Source organism: Arctopsyche grandis, chromosome 3, assembly GCF_051622035.1.
Source record: "Arctopsyche grandis isolate Sample6627 chromosome 3, ASM5162203v2, whole genome shotgun sequence".
Classification (NCBI taxonomy): domain Eukaryota; kingdom Metazoa; phylum Arthropoda; class Insecta; order Trichoptera; family Hydropsychidae; genus Arctopsyche; species Arctopsyche grandis.
In genome coordinates this window covers 7,191,494-7,205,649 of record NC_135357.1, presented here as the reverse complement: position 1 = coordinate 7,205,649, position 14,156 = coordinate 7,191,494, and the positions used below count along the sequence as shown (strand labels likewise).

Sequence of the window (14,156 nt, the reverse complement as noted above, 5' to 3'; positions counted from 1 at the left end):
CACTGTACGTATGTACCACATAAAGTTTAATGTAATAGCATATTGTATAGTTTCATAACATTAAAATCCCATCCAAAGTTTTTCCGATATCGATATAATGATACGGGAATGTTTTATATGGTTCAACGACAAAACAGCGAACGACACAACGTCCCCGAAAAAATAATAACGGTAATAATAACCCCGATAAAATTCGGTTTTGAACATATGAATGTCATATTATGTCGCGTTATCATACTGTCCGTCGACGCTTTATCATTTTTTCAGGGACGTTCACCGTTTCGTTCAGGGACGTTTTGTCGTGACACCGTTTTATATATATATATATATATATATATATATATATATATATATATATATATATATATATATATATATGTACGTATATATGAATGTATGAGGAACAAACTGTCAAGAAATAAATTCTATGTAGGGATTATATGTATGTATTTCTAAGGTACAAGATACAAGTTCTCAGTGTACAATATAATATGAAATATTTATTCGAGTATATAAGTAAATGGTCGAGCAATCTCATTATATTCGAGGGTTGGCCGTCGCGGGGGTGCGAGACGGTGGAGGGGAGAGAAAAGCGGAGAAAGGGAAAGAGAGAGAAAGGCCGTGGGCGGGAGGAAAAGTGAGGGAAAGCGTAATCAGGATATCCGTCGCCGCGAGGCCGTTTTTCCGCCGCTTTTCCGGCGACTCGTACATTATTTTTTTCCCACCCCGTCGTAATATCTGGAAAATATTCCCATAATTCACAAGGCGAGCCATTAAATCGCGAATACACATTATGAAATGAAAAATTCATTCTTGCGCACGGTAAATATTGTGAAACTGGCACGCGAACAATGAATTTGCGCGAGAATATGTAGGCGATATTCACAAGTGATTTTGAATGTACCGAGAAAAATGTTGTTAAAATCATTTCCATATGATAATACACCGGAAAATTCTATGTAAATATTATTCACATAATTATTTCAGACTGACAAAAACAAGAGAAGTTCTTTCATTTAATACGAAATATTAACTCTCGAATATATATAATACAAAACGGAAAGTTCTGGTCTAGATGAATACTTATTCATTAGTTTTCAGCACACGTTCGTACATCTACCATATAACACGTTCATTCTTCACTTCAATTCCATCCTATCTATTGTAAAAGGAATGTATACATATTTATATATGTACATATGTACATATATTTGATATCTCACGTAGCATTGTCGCACATTCGAATATATGTAGTGTTGGAAGCTTCCCCTAAACCGGACACGTCCCTTCTTCACGGCTTCGACGTCATCTGTTATATATCGATTTCTTGGACAAAATGTCGTACATAAACTTGTATAATGTACTATTGTCGCGTTTACGAGCCAGCAGCCATCTTCACTTAAATACGTAGGCGTAGGATTCGATGTTATTAAAATCATTACAATATATGTATCATATAATATATGAATGATAAGGTGTTTGATCCACTCTCCGTTTCCAAAAGTACGTAGAAATATAGTCAAGGAGAAATTGACAGTACTCTGGTAGAGCTATTACATACCACTAGATCGGTCATGGGTTCATGTCCCGGCCAAAAACGCTGCTGGCTTGTGCTTATTAAAACACAGATCGACTGTCTACTGTTAGACTTTTCTGATTTTTTTAGCTTAATTGTTGTGACGAATCCCATAAATCGGTATCCTCTACTGATTTTCACCCGTGTTTTTCCCTCAGTACCCCTCAGTTTTTCGCAAATTTGATTAATAGCATCTCGAATTTGTTGCATCTTATAAAATGCATAATGTATCAAAAAATTTCTAGATGTTTCTATTGTATTTTATTATGTACTAGAGGTTTTACCCGGCTTTGATCGGTGTTTGTAATATAAACCGCTTAAACATGACTAATCTAATACTAAATATTTTATGAAATTTATTTGAATAGTTTTATTTTATTTAAATTTATTTGAATTGTTTTATTTTATTGAAATTTATTTGAATATTTATTGGTTGTTTTACTAAATGTAATGTCACGGATTCTACCACCCAAACCTTACATATAATATTATACTTACATACAAAGTCTCTAATTATATATTAGATTGTAAATGTTTAAAACATTTGTTAGTACCTACTTATGTACAAAAATAATCATATGTGTCACCTTAGGGTAATCCCTGTCATGGCATATATGAAAGCTTGGGCAAGATAGTGTCAACCCTCATTTTGGTCAAATTTGAACTGAATATGCCATATATGTAAATTAATCATAAGCTTTATTTTGATCCAAAAATATTTCATTTTTGACGTATAGATGACTTTATAGCCTCTATGCATATTATGATGTATGTATTTAATAAAAATAAAAAAACATTCATAAACTCAAAACGGTCAACTATATATATTTCTATAGATAACGATGATAACAACTATGTTTTTTTCTACATTTAATATTAATAATATATAAATGTCGAAAATTTCGCATAAACATATTATATGTAGATAAACTGCACAAATTCGTGCTGTCATCGTCGCATTATTATCAACGGGAACGTCTTTGAGATTTCGCCAAAGCGATTACAGAATCGCATTAGTACGTACACAATGCGGGGTTGATTCTCCTCGTTAGATGAGATGTTGGCGTCTCTTTCGCACTCGCCAGTTTGCCGTCCGCGTGCGAAAAAGAGACGAAAGTATGCGTGCGTACTGTTCCAGTGGCGGCGCGCGCCTCTCGCTTTTAAATAATTAATCGAGTCGTCACTTGCATCGCGCACACTCGATTTAATTAATTCGAAACATCAATTAAGTTCGAGCAACGTGTATACATAGGCACGCGCTCGCGTACACACTTTGTATTGACGTTATAATATGATTCGCTCGTGCTAAAATTAAATATCAAAGCGTTCTCTCTCCCTTTCATCAACATTTTCAACACAATACAATTGTTATTCTTTCAGCGTTATTTGTTTTGTTTTAAAAATCAATGAAAATTCATATAATATGTACATGTATAACAGACCAAGTGTTCACTCATAAGCATACTAGTTTGTTCATGCACGAACTATCGGTTTTAGTGTCGCACAGCTGTCAAAACTTTTCAGATGTTAAATCGCCTAAGTATTTGAAATGGGAGATCCTATGGAAACTACATTACAACGTTGTTACAATTTCCGTTTTTGGTAATTTTAAAAATATTGCAATTCAGAGTAATCGTACATACATAGTAGATAAAGCGATTGAAAAAATTTAAACGTATACCTAATAATTTGTGCATGGACAAACTAGTTCGTCTGATAATTTGTTATTTTGTATACACTTAACTGATCAATGAACAAACTTGAATATTCATTAACGAACAAAATGTACACTACTGGTTCCACGACGACACATCTAAATTATGGACAAAATGTCTCAAGACAAAATGATTACGTGACAAAATGTTGACGCGACATAATGCCCACAGACAAAATGATTACGCGACATAATTCCCACAGACATAATTTTCATACACATAACTTTCATAGATAAGTTCAAAAACAATTATTTTTAATGATAAAAACGTAATAAAGAATTCAGTACAGCATGTGGTGATGAAGATCTAATATACGTGGCTTGACAGATTAAGAAATAAGTATTGGATAAGCTAGTCTAATCGAAATTACATCATAAATAACTAATATAATAATAATTTTGTACGTATGAATGAATATTTTGTGTGACCATTTTGTCCCGTAAACAATTTGTCCGTGAATATTATGTCATGTAAATATTTTGTCCTAGACCTTGTATCGTTAGACATTTCGTCGTGACACCTAGATATTAGTATGTTTTATTTTAGCTAACTTTATATTAGACAAAATCTAGATTTCAATTCTACATAAATAGTATTTAAAAACCTTTTTTATTTTTATAATTTTTTTATATTTCTATTTAAAAGTCACATTTTATTTACATCGATTCTGAACAGATCAAATTTAAATAAAAAAAATATAAAGGAAGTATTGTATTTTTATATCGAATTTTTATAATCGAATATCATCCAAACATAATTTTAAACATACATACATGATATATGTATATGTATTTCTATGATCTACCAATATAATAATAATATAATACAAGAGTGTTGGATTATATATGTAGTAATCTGACGAAAAAGTAATAATTGTTAACCCTCGTGCGACTAATAAGACACACGCCCCTGGCGGGGGTGTGTTGATAAAACGCAATGTAGACGTCAGTGGCATCTGTCGACCCACCCCAAAAGCGACCCGCTCTCCATTATACTAAATAAAATGTCCAATAATTCTTATGAAACCGAAATAAATTATATATTAACGTGTACATACAATTTATTATTACATACTACCGATTACAATAAACTTGTAATATAAAGCATTTCATTACATTGTCAGCGAGATAATCGATCGTCGTTACACGACATTGATCGTATCGCATCAATTATAACTTTTTCATTACATATATTGTAGCATGGACTTGTGGAGGGTTTCTTAGATCCGAGTTCGTTGATTGTTACAAGCATTCATATACTTGCAGTTTTAAATTAATATATACATATGTATACCTCCATACTGTGGAGGTATACGTATGTATGTATATGTATACCTCCGGTGGCTCGTCAGGTGCTATCTATCTTCGTCACACAAGCTTTCTTATGTGTGTGATATGACTGTATGATAAAGATACAGTATATGACCAGTCGCCATTGTATATTATGATATTTATCTACCAGGGCTGTGGAAATGGTTCAAAATTTCCCTACTCCGTCTCCTACAAAGCAAGAGAACAAAAAGAAAGGTTGATAGAAATTGACAATAGTGAAACATTTTTTTGTTGGCAAAGGAAGCTTGTCCACCGGTTTCCGGTTTTTGTGGGTGATGGAAACTTGACTGCCTCCCTCTAGTCATGACTAGAGGTAGGACCGGAAGCGTGCTGTTTATTGTTCAATTATTAATTAATTATTTACTTCTTATATTCCTTTGTAAAAAAGGTTCGGCAAACCTATACAATTCATTTACAACATTTGAACAATATACAGCCCCCTCAGGGTCCGGGCTTTAGTCATGACACTATGGCATATATGAAAACAATTCGGATGTGACCAACCCACGACTTTATCTATGTATTTGAGGAATATAAGAAGTTTAAAAAACAAAATTCGATAATAAACATACATACATTCACGTTCACACATACCGGTCATGAGAGCATTTTCGATGTAGGGAAATGTAAGGAAAACAAGACAAAAGTTCCGGCTGTCGGATTTTGTATATATATTTTTTATTACTAATAAATGTTTATAATATAAATACATATTATAAACATAAACTATCCAGAATATAGAAATAATTTTAAAGGTCAAATAAAAATAGTGAAATATTGTTTAAAAAAAAAACTTTTGGTTTTCAAATTCTAGCCAAAACCTTTGTCACGAAGAGCACACACATTAAAAAGGTTGAAATAAATAGTGGAAGAAAAAACAAACAAGAGAAAACTGCCACTTCCAGTTGACGGATGCTCACCAATTTTTTTATTTTATATAAAGCTTGGTATTAAGCTTTAGATACTTCTGAAATTTCATACTTCTAGATATGAAATTTCATTTCAATAAACCAAAAGGTTTCTGAGAAATGAAATTTCTAAAATTTCGAAAAGGTTTAAAAAACCTTGAAAACCTTGATTAAACCTTGACTCTAGAGTAAAAGTTCTACTTCCGGTTGAGGTAAAAACATAGATAAAGTAAATATTATTAGGGTTTGCATAAAGTTAAAAATAACGAATTTTCCGTAAAAGAGGATACATATAAGGGGAGGTACGATTTCCAGTCAACTTAAAGGTTGAAAAAAATTTACATCGTATTGATTAGCATTTCAGAAACCGATACTAAGTTTCAGTTCGATAGGATTAACGGCGTTCAAAAAATTCCCAAAATACACAGACACACATTTTTTTAGATCACGAAAACGTGATCAGTGATCGAACCTGGGCTAAAATCAGTAAAAATCTTGATCCTATTAACAGTAGAAATCTTCATCTATTATTACTACGTACATAGATAAAGTAAAAAGATTAAATGTGTGTGGCTGTATATGTCGACGAATGGTATAATATGTACAATATGATTAAAAGCCTATATAGCCGTATATTTTAGAGTGTATTTACGTAGGTATCGAGTCTGACTTGTAACAAATCCGTGTCGTGTTCATTACCGTCGGCAAAGTTAAATAAAATAAGTTGGCCGAGTTGGGGTCACTTAAACCCCAGAGCGCGTCCATTAGACCTCGTTACAAAAGTGTAACGCGGGGGGGGCCAGTCGCGGGGTCCCACAATAATTGATATTGTCATAATTCCCGATGTTTGCACACTTGATGGCTCCCCCTTTCACCCTCTTTCTCGTTCTCCCCCTCTCCTCCCCGGGGTCCTTCGAACACGACGGCAAACACTGTTAAATTGTTTGTCCTGTAATTCGAAACTTCTGGATGCTATCGTCGCCCCCCATAAAAGGGGGATCAATTGCCGTCGTTCCCCAAAACAATCTGTTTCGCGGATGTAGTGCTCGATTTTGATTTCGATAATGTTTTTATGACGGACTCGAGCATACTAACTCTAAGCCCTGTTCGTGTTTATGTACATTTATGTACTTAGACGCTAATTTGTTTGTGACATTCAATATAATGTTTGTAATATGAGTCAATTTCGGAATTTTTTTAGATTGAAAAATAGTCGAATACTGTTCAACAAATGACGACTTATTTTTGATTCAGAGACGAGATATGACTTTTCTTATACATAGATCTATCTATGCCCAGTGAATACGAATCTGATAATAAAAAATGTTGATTGGCTCGAGATTCGGAGATACAATATGTGTTTTTTAAATCGCACGATTTTTCTATATCTTGGTGTTGTTCGGTTGATGTCTCAAAATTTGTCAATTTTCTGGTCAAAATGAATATTGAAATCTATAATCGGGTATTTTATCTTTCATTTGTAGTACTTTTCAGCTTTCAAATCTCTCTAAGTAGTCGTCCAGTTCAAACCAAAAGTCAAAAGTACGTATTTTCACTTGGGATTTTTTCCCATTGTTAATACTATTTCATATTGAGTTTTTTATATTGAAACATGTTTATTGGGAAAGTGGTCTGACCACACTATTTTTTGTTTTCGTTTAAAAGGATTAATTGGAAGTGTGCTGAACTTTAAATCGGTAAAATTGCGAGCTAAAAACTCTTACTAGTGGAGCACGGTTTTGTGTTGTGTGCGCTGTAATAATGATGATGATAATGTTAAAACGATGTTTGTACTAAATAATAATAAATAATTTATATAGTATGTAGTCTAAAATTCTAAAAATATATGTACACTGTATACGGGTGAAATTCTAGATTTAGCCAAATTTAATTACGCTGTATCGTTTTCGGTATTAATTTTCAGTATTTGCAAAATTTGTGAAAGTAAAAATCGAAAATCGAAAGTAAACGGTACTATGTATATATCATATACATACATATATATCAGTGGCATGCGGTGAAATTATCTCTCTTTTTGTCGTACAGCCTTGCTTAATGTGCGCGGGCAGGGTACGGGAGGAAAAGCTTGTTCCTCTTGTACCTGTTGTATCCTGCTCGCGCAAATCAAGTGAGGCTGTACGACGGGGGGAAAGAGAGTTTTACCGCACGCCACTGATATATGTACATATGTATATACTACCCGCTTTTCATATGTATTCATGTTAAACGAACATTTTCGATTTTTCGACTTTTCGATGCGGTGACGGTCACCGAGAATTTATATTAGTCGTTCCTTTGCAGAAAAATTTCTAATATACCAGTTCGATTGTTCTTCAAGAGATCTGCTTAAGAGGTTTGACAGATAGACACCACTTCTTGTACGTATGAATGGATATTTACGCCATCACCGTGTAGTTGCGCCCGCACATATTTAACGCCTCAGCGCACTGATTGCAGATCGAGCGTGCGCTATTCGCGCGCACCGAAGCAGGGCAAGCAATCGGTGGGTGGGTGGGTGGTTGCATGAGGAGGGGGTAACACTCTCAAGGTCACGCAATCAGGGGTAGGTTGAAGTGAATTCGGAGGGTGTAAGGGGTGGGTGGGCGTTTGGTGGTGGCGACACGCGCCTCTGTCCGCGGCAGACGCGAGGATTTTATATGCAGATGAATGGGATGCGTGCCGAGACCTCCGGTTATCCGGGGTGCTGCTGACATCCGACAACATCAAACGGATATTTATGTGCACGGATAAAAGGTCAATAGCGATCGCGGCCCCATTGCCTCACTGCCGATACGCCTTTGTGCCACGACAATTAAGTGCACGCTACAAAAACATGTATTGCATCATATAGGTACATACATATGTCTGTAATGTCCACAAAGAAAATACCTACTTTAAGTTTTTTTTTTATTTTTTGTAAATTATCATGTAAATCTACTCTTAATCTGTGTTTAATTCAACCATACATTTAGCTAACTTAGCGCAATTTTTTTTTATAAAATCTGTTGGGTAGGCTGCGCCGCGCTGGTGACCGGAAAAATGCACTAGATACATATGTAGTTGCACTCTCGAGAAATTTTATTTTATTTTATTTATTGAAAAATCAACAGACAACGAGACGTAGAGATGCATACAAATTAAGAGTAATTATATAATATATACATATGTATAACATTCGAGTCCAATTACAGATTTTCACAAAGATAAACAAATGAAAAAGATAAATACAAGATAAAAAAAAGGAAAAGGAAAAGAATAAAAGCTATAACATGACTAAATAGCACATTGCATAACCAAACTAAAGTGTTAAAATATTGGTAAGAGGTTGTAAAATAGAATAGAAGATGCTCAAGATGCTCAAGGTGAACTAACGCAATAGAATTCTACAAGAAAGCGTCAAGGGGTAGTTGTATGTTATCCGAGGGTGCTAAACTTTTTTTGTGAAATTCTATTGCTTAAGTTCTTTTTGAGCGCCTTTGAAAATTAGGACTTCTCAAAACTGCGCTACTATTCAGTGCAATTTAGTGCATCTTTCCGGGAACTGGCCGCGCCTATCATATGTACAAATGTGTGCAACGCACACAGGCGGCCGAAATAAAAAGGCGGCTGAAAGAAATGCGAGTCGAAAAAGTTACATTCCTTAAAAAATACAAAATAAAACGTCGTATTTTTTAAAATGTATATCTGTTGTCTTTTTGTATACTTGTGGATTGCTGTAGCAAGTTACAACTTGCTGTTGCAAGTTACAACTGTGTTACAACATGTACATATGATAGGCACGGTCCTGGACTTTTAATGCTAACCATCGAGAGGTTAGGTTAGGTTAGATGGATTAACATTGAAAAGAATTTATTCCAAGTATTTCTGCAGTACTGCTGGTCAGACTTTGATATTTGTGACTCCAAGTCAATCGTTTCTTATCACAGCTAGCCAATTTATCTGATTTCATTGTTGTAGTGGTTCCTCATCAAATTAACAAAACTATCCTACTAACTATGTCACCACTGTTTGAATATGATTTCAAAATTACAATCTAAAAAAATTATATATGTACAAGTTTAAAATCATACCTAGGTGTCGCTCAGGGGTAGCCCGATAGTGGAATCATGGGAAAATATAAAATTGGGATCCATCAACTAAGCCACCTTTCCCTTATTAAATTTTAATTTTTAATATAATTTCACCTTTACTATGATGGCTAATTCGGTCAAATTTTAAAAATCTTTTCTTTATTCTTCAAATTTAATCTTCATCGCTTAAAAAGTTATTGTGATGACAACACATTTATAATAGAGTTTTATAAATAATTTAAATCATATTTTGTTCTTTATAAAGATCTTAGAAAAAATAAAACCTTTGTAAGTTCCATGGTTATTGTAAATATATGTACATAAATTGTTGATTTTAATTGAAAATATTACTTATGAAATTTTGCTTTATATTAATTAAGTAAAATTTGATATTTATATTATACTTAAGCGTAGGTGTGTTCAATGTTTATGTAATACACATTTTTTTAGATAATTGATAATAGATACGTTAATTAATTTTGAGCTCCAGACTTTTTTGTTCAAACAAGGAAAATTTTTTACACACAGAATACTTAAAGCAGTTTATATAAAAACTCAAGATATATAAATATATGTAGATAGATATAATGTCTTTAGACGTCTATTTATCTTACATGATCAACTTGTAAATTTTGATCAAAATCTATCAAAGACATTTGGGTCATCCAACATGGATACGTCTCGGATACCATTGGAGGCTTTCCCGCAACATTTCCCGCCGGAAATAGATGACAATATGGTCGTATTCAGTGAATAATGTATGTACTAATGTAGAAATGAAGATTCTATATGTATAGTATGCCGTTGTATCATAAGCATGTGGTATTATTTTATATTTATAGAAACCATTGCAATATATGATTCGAATACGATCGGTGATCACATTAAGCGGCGCCCATTCATCGTCCTGTGCCGCAGGGCGATGATTTGCCATAATAATCGATGACGTCGGGGGCGAGAGGGCGGTCATCAATCACAATAACCCGGTCGCATGACTTAGTGATTTGTCAAACATTACAATGGGAATTCAGTTTTTACGCCAAAATCGCAAAATAGGTCGCTTTGTGCCCAAAAACGAAAGCCCCAAATGGGGCGACAACAAAAAAATCATTTTTGCATTGTTCGTACGGTGGTGGGCAGAAAAGAGCCCCACCATCGTCATCACCTCCTATGCATGTATGTATGTGACAATGAAAATCGCATTATAGCATATCGCTGACACTACATATGTAATATATTGGATGGTATTGATTTGAAAAATCGTATTTTAAAACCGTATGGTGTTTAAGTATCTATACATATTTGTTTTTAGAGCTAAAGATCATTTGGTTTTGGGAGACAATGGGACATATCGAGTGTGTGGCAATGAAAATATCATCTTATAGAGATGTCCCAACACCTACTAAAAATATATAAATATTTCTAAGATGTATTGAGGTCTGTCTACCTGACTATCAGAGATTCGATTTAATTTTAATGAATTTATATTCTACCATGAAGGGTTTTACCCCCGAGCAACATCAATTATATTACACTTCTACATATATACATTTATATATTAAAAATTTTAAATCATATTCACAATGGTTAGCATGTAATGCTTTCAATTGTGTAGTCACGGGTTCTATCCCTGGTGTGCTACTGGATATGTGACTACAAGGTCGATCATTTCTTATCAGAGTTTGCCAATATATCTGATTTTGATCGTAACGGTTCCTACAAATTGGCATCCCTGTCCTATATTTCTTGCAAAATTTGAGTTATTCAGCATCTCGATTTTTTGCTGTTTTGTTTAAATGCTGCGAATTTCTCCTTAGATGTCTCTGTGGATGTAGATCGTATTTGCCTTGTATACTGATAACTAGAGGTAGGATAGTTACAGTGCTATCCATTGTTCGGCAAACCTTTAACAATGCATTTACAACCTTTGAAAAATACACGGCCCCCTCAGGCTCCGGTGACTACTGATAACAATGCTTCCGTACAATGTTTGACCATAGATGTGTTTAAATGTAAAATATATATATATATATATATATATATATATATATATATATATATATATATATATATATATATATATATATATATATATATATATATATATATATATATATATATATATGTATGTAATATGTAATTTTGATATTTCTTTGCCTGTATAGTATACAAGTCGTATTGGAGCGATCTGGTCGATCTGGAGTCGCAAATAACCAATTCTGACCAGCAGCACTGCAGAAATACTCCGAATAAATTCTCATCAATCGAAATCAACAACAGAGCTTGAAACTGGGAACCTCTCGGTGGTTAGCATTAGCGCGACCACCGATTTTATTGAAAATATTATTCATATTTACTCATAATAATCCAGAATAATCCCCAGAAAGTAACCGTAAAATACTGAATAGTATCCCTTTATAAGATAACTATGTATGTATGGGTATAACGTTAAATAAGAGGTTAGTAAAAATAGTGATGGCGCTCTTATTAGAATTTCTAAATAATTCAGAATTTATTACGTTATCATTTTACTTTCAATATTCTCCACAGTATTTTCATATTAAAAACAAATACAGAAAATACATAGTTGAATAAAAGTCATTGAAATAAAAACAAAAGATAAAAATTTAATAAATTGTGAAATGTCTTTTATTTTTCAGCACGTGATATTATTTATTTAAAAATGGTTTACACTTTTAATCATTTTAAGTTATATTTAGTTGTTTTAAGGTATGTTTATGTAAGGTAAGATATGTATGTTTCAGATAAATGTTATAATAATAATAGAAGTGGCTTTAGGCGTTATATTGTTGTCAAGTGACGATTGTCCACAGACATTCCTAAATAATTTTAGCATCAGTCGTATTTGATGTTTGGTGGTCGACGTATGTCCGATAAAAACTTCTCTGTTTGTTTATATTACTCGCATGATGGGGAAGTGCATCGTTAAAAATTGCACAATGCATTCAAAAACACACAATAAACAACATGGGATACATTTTTATAAGTGAATTGATCTGATTGTATTCCGTGCGTAGTGGAGACGTACCGCGTAATATTGACACAATTTATTTATTCGTTAGGGCCCTTCTATTATTATAACATTTCTATGGTATGTTTGATTCGTTTTCTCGATCTCAAGTATGGTTTCAACATATAATTTTTCAAGATGAAAATTGAAAATTGACGATCGTGCGCAAAATAAATCACAAATAAATAAATGGAAATTTAATCAAAACTCTACGTATCAACGCGATCCGCAAATAACTTTTACAAAGGGGTGTAAATTGTGTCTGAAACATTCGTCTGTTTCTAACCCTTTCGCGCAGATGTTAGCCGCGGGCCCTTACCAATTTAACATTTCACCTTGCGCCCGCTTATTAAATCCATTTACACGTCTATATTATTATTATATTATACACGAATCGAGCGGTAGCGTTCGATTTCAGAATAACGTACATTTGTACGTATGTATATTCCTGCTTACATACATACATACATGGAGGTTTAAAAAATTAATGTTTCCGCGCGAAAATTCGAACCGACCCACCGACGATCGCAATTGAATTAATTTGCGGCCGACGAATATTCATGAAGCGCCCTCCCGAAAACAAATATGAAATAAATTTGAATTTTAAACGAAAAATTTTCATTTCGAATTCGAGCCGCCATGTTTATATTGTGGCCGTGATTAAGGCTGCCGCGACTCGGCACGGTTCGCCCGAACGGTTTTTAATTTGAATAACTTCCTGCCGTTTTGCAATTTGAATGAATAAAAATGTGGACCAGAGGAGCGGGAGAGTTGTCCAAACACGCCACTGTTCTTGTTTTGCCGATGTGTTGTAAAATTCTTCACAATTCGTACCCAATGATGATGGGTTTCGTTGAATTGACTCATACATAAGTACTAGGGATTGCAATACCGAAAGTAACGATACCGGTATTTTACTGAAAATAAGCCTTTGGTAATATCGGTATTAACAAAATAAATACCGATAGTATACATTTTTACAAATTTCTACATTTTATTTGTCGAAAACGATATGTACATGCCTAAAAACTACAAAAGCGGTGTCACGACAAATCACTCACGGACTTTACACTCAATATATAGCATTGTCAAAAAAACGAATATCTATGGGTAATACACTCTGTTCTCGTCACTAGGGATTACAATACCGAAAGTATCGATACCGGTGGTATCGGTATTTGACCGAAAATAAGTTTTTGATACTACCGGTACTATTAACTAAATAAAAGCTTTTGAAAATCCGCAGATTTATCAAAATATTTTTTCTGACTTTTACAAACGATTGCAGTGATCATAATTGACACGTTAATTTGAACTCTATATGGTTTGATACATGTGTCATTGCATCGATCAAAAACTATAAACCGTTGAGTGTAAAGTCCGTGAGTGATTTGTCGCGGAACCCTACAAAGCGACTGCTGTTTTTATATTTTGCATACGCGATATTGAGCGAGTTATTATTTTATAAATTTTCGATCTCTCTTTATTTTATCATGCTGCACATCTCTAAATTTTTTTTAATTTT

The 14,156-nt window shown here is 33.7% G+C and overlaps 1 protein-coding gene across 1 annotated transcript in view; it reads left to right on the top strand.

The window, feature by feature from the left end:
• LOC143909089 (uncharacterized) overlaps positions 1 to 14,156 on the top strand; it is a 28,292-nt gene that overhangs the window by 12,726 nt on the left and 1,410 nt on the right. The gene's annotated exons all lie outside the window — the stretch shown is intronic.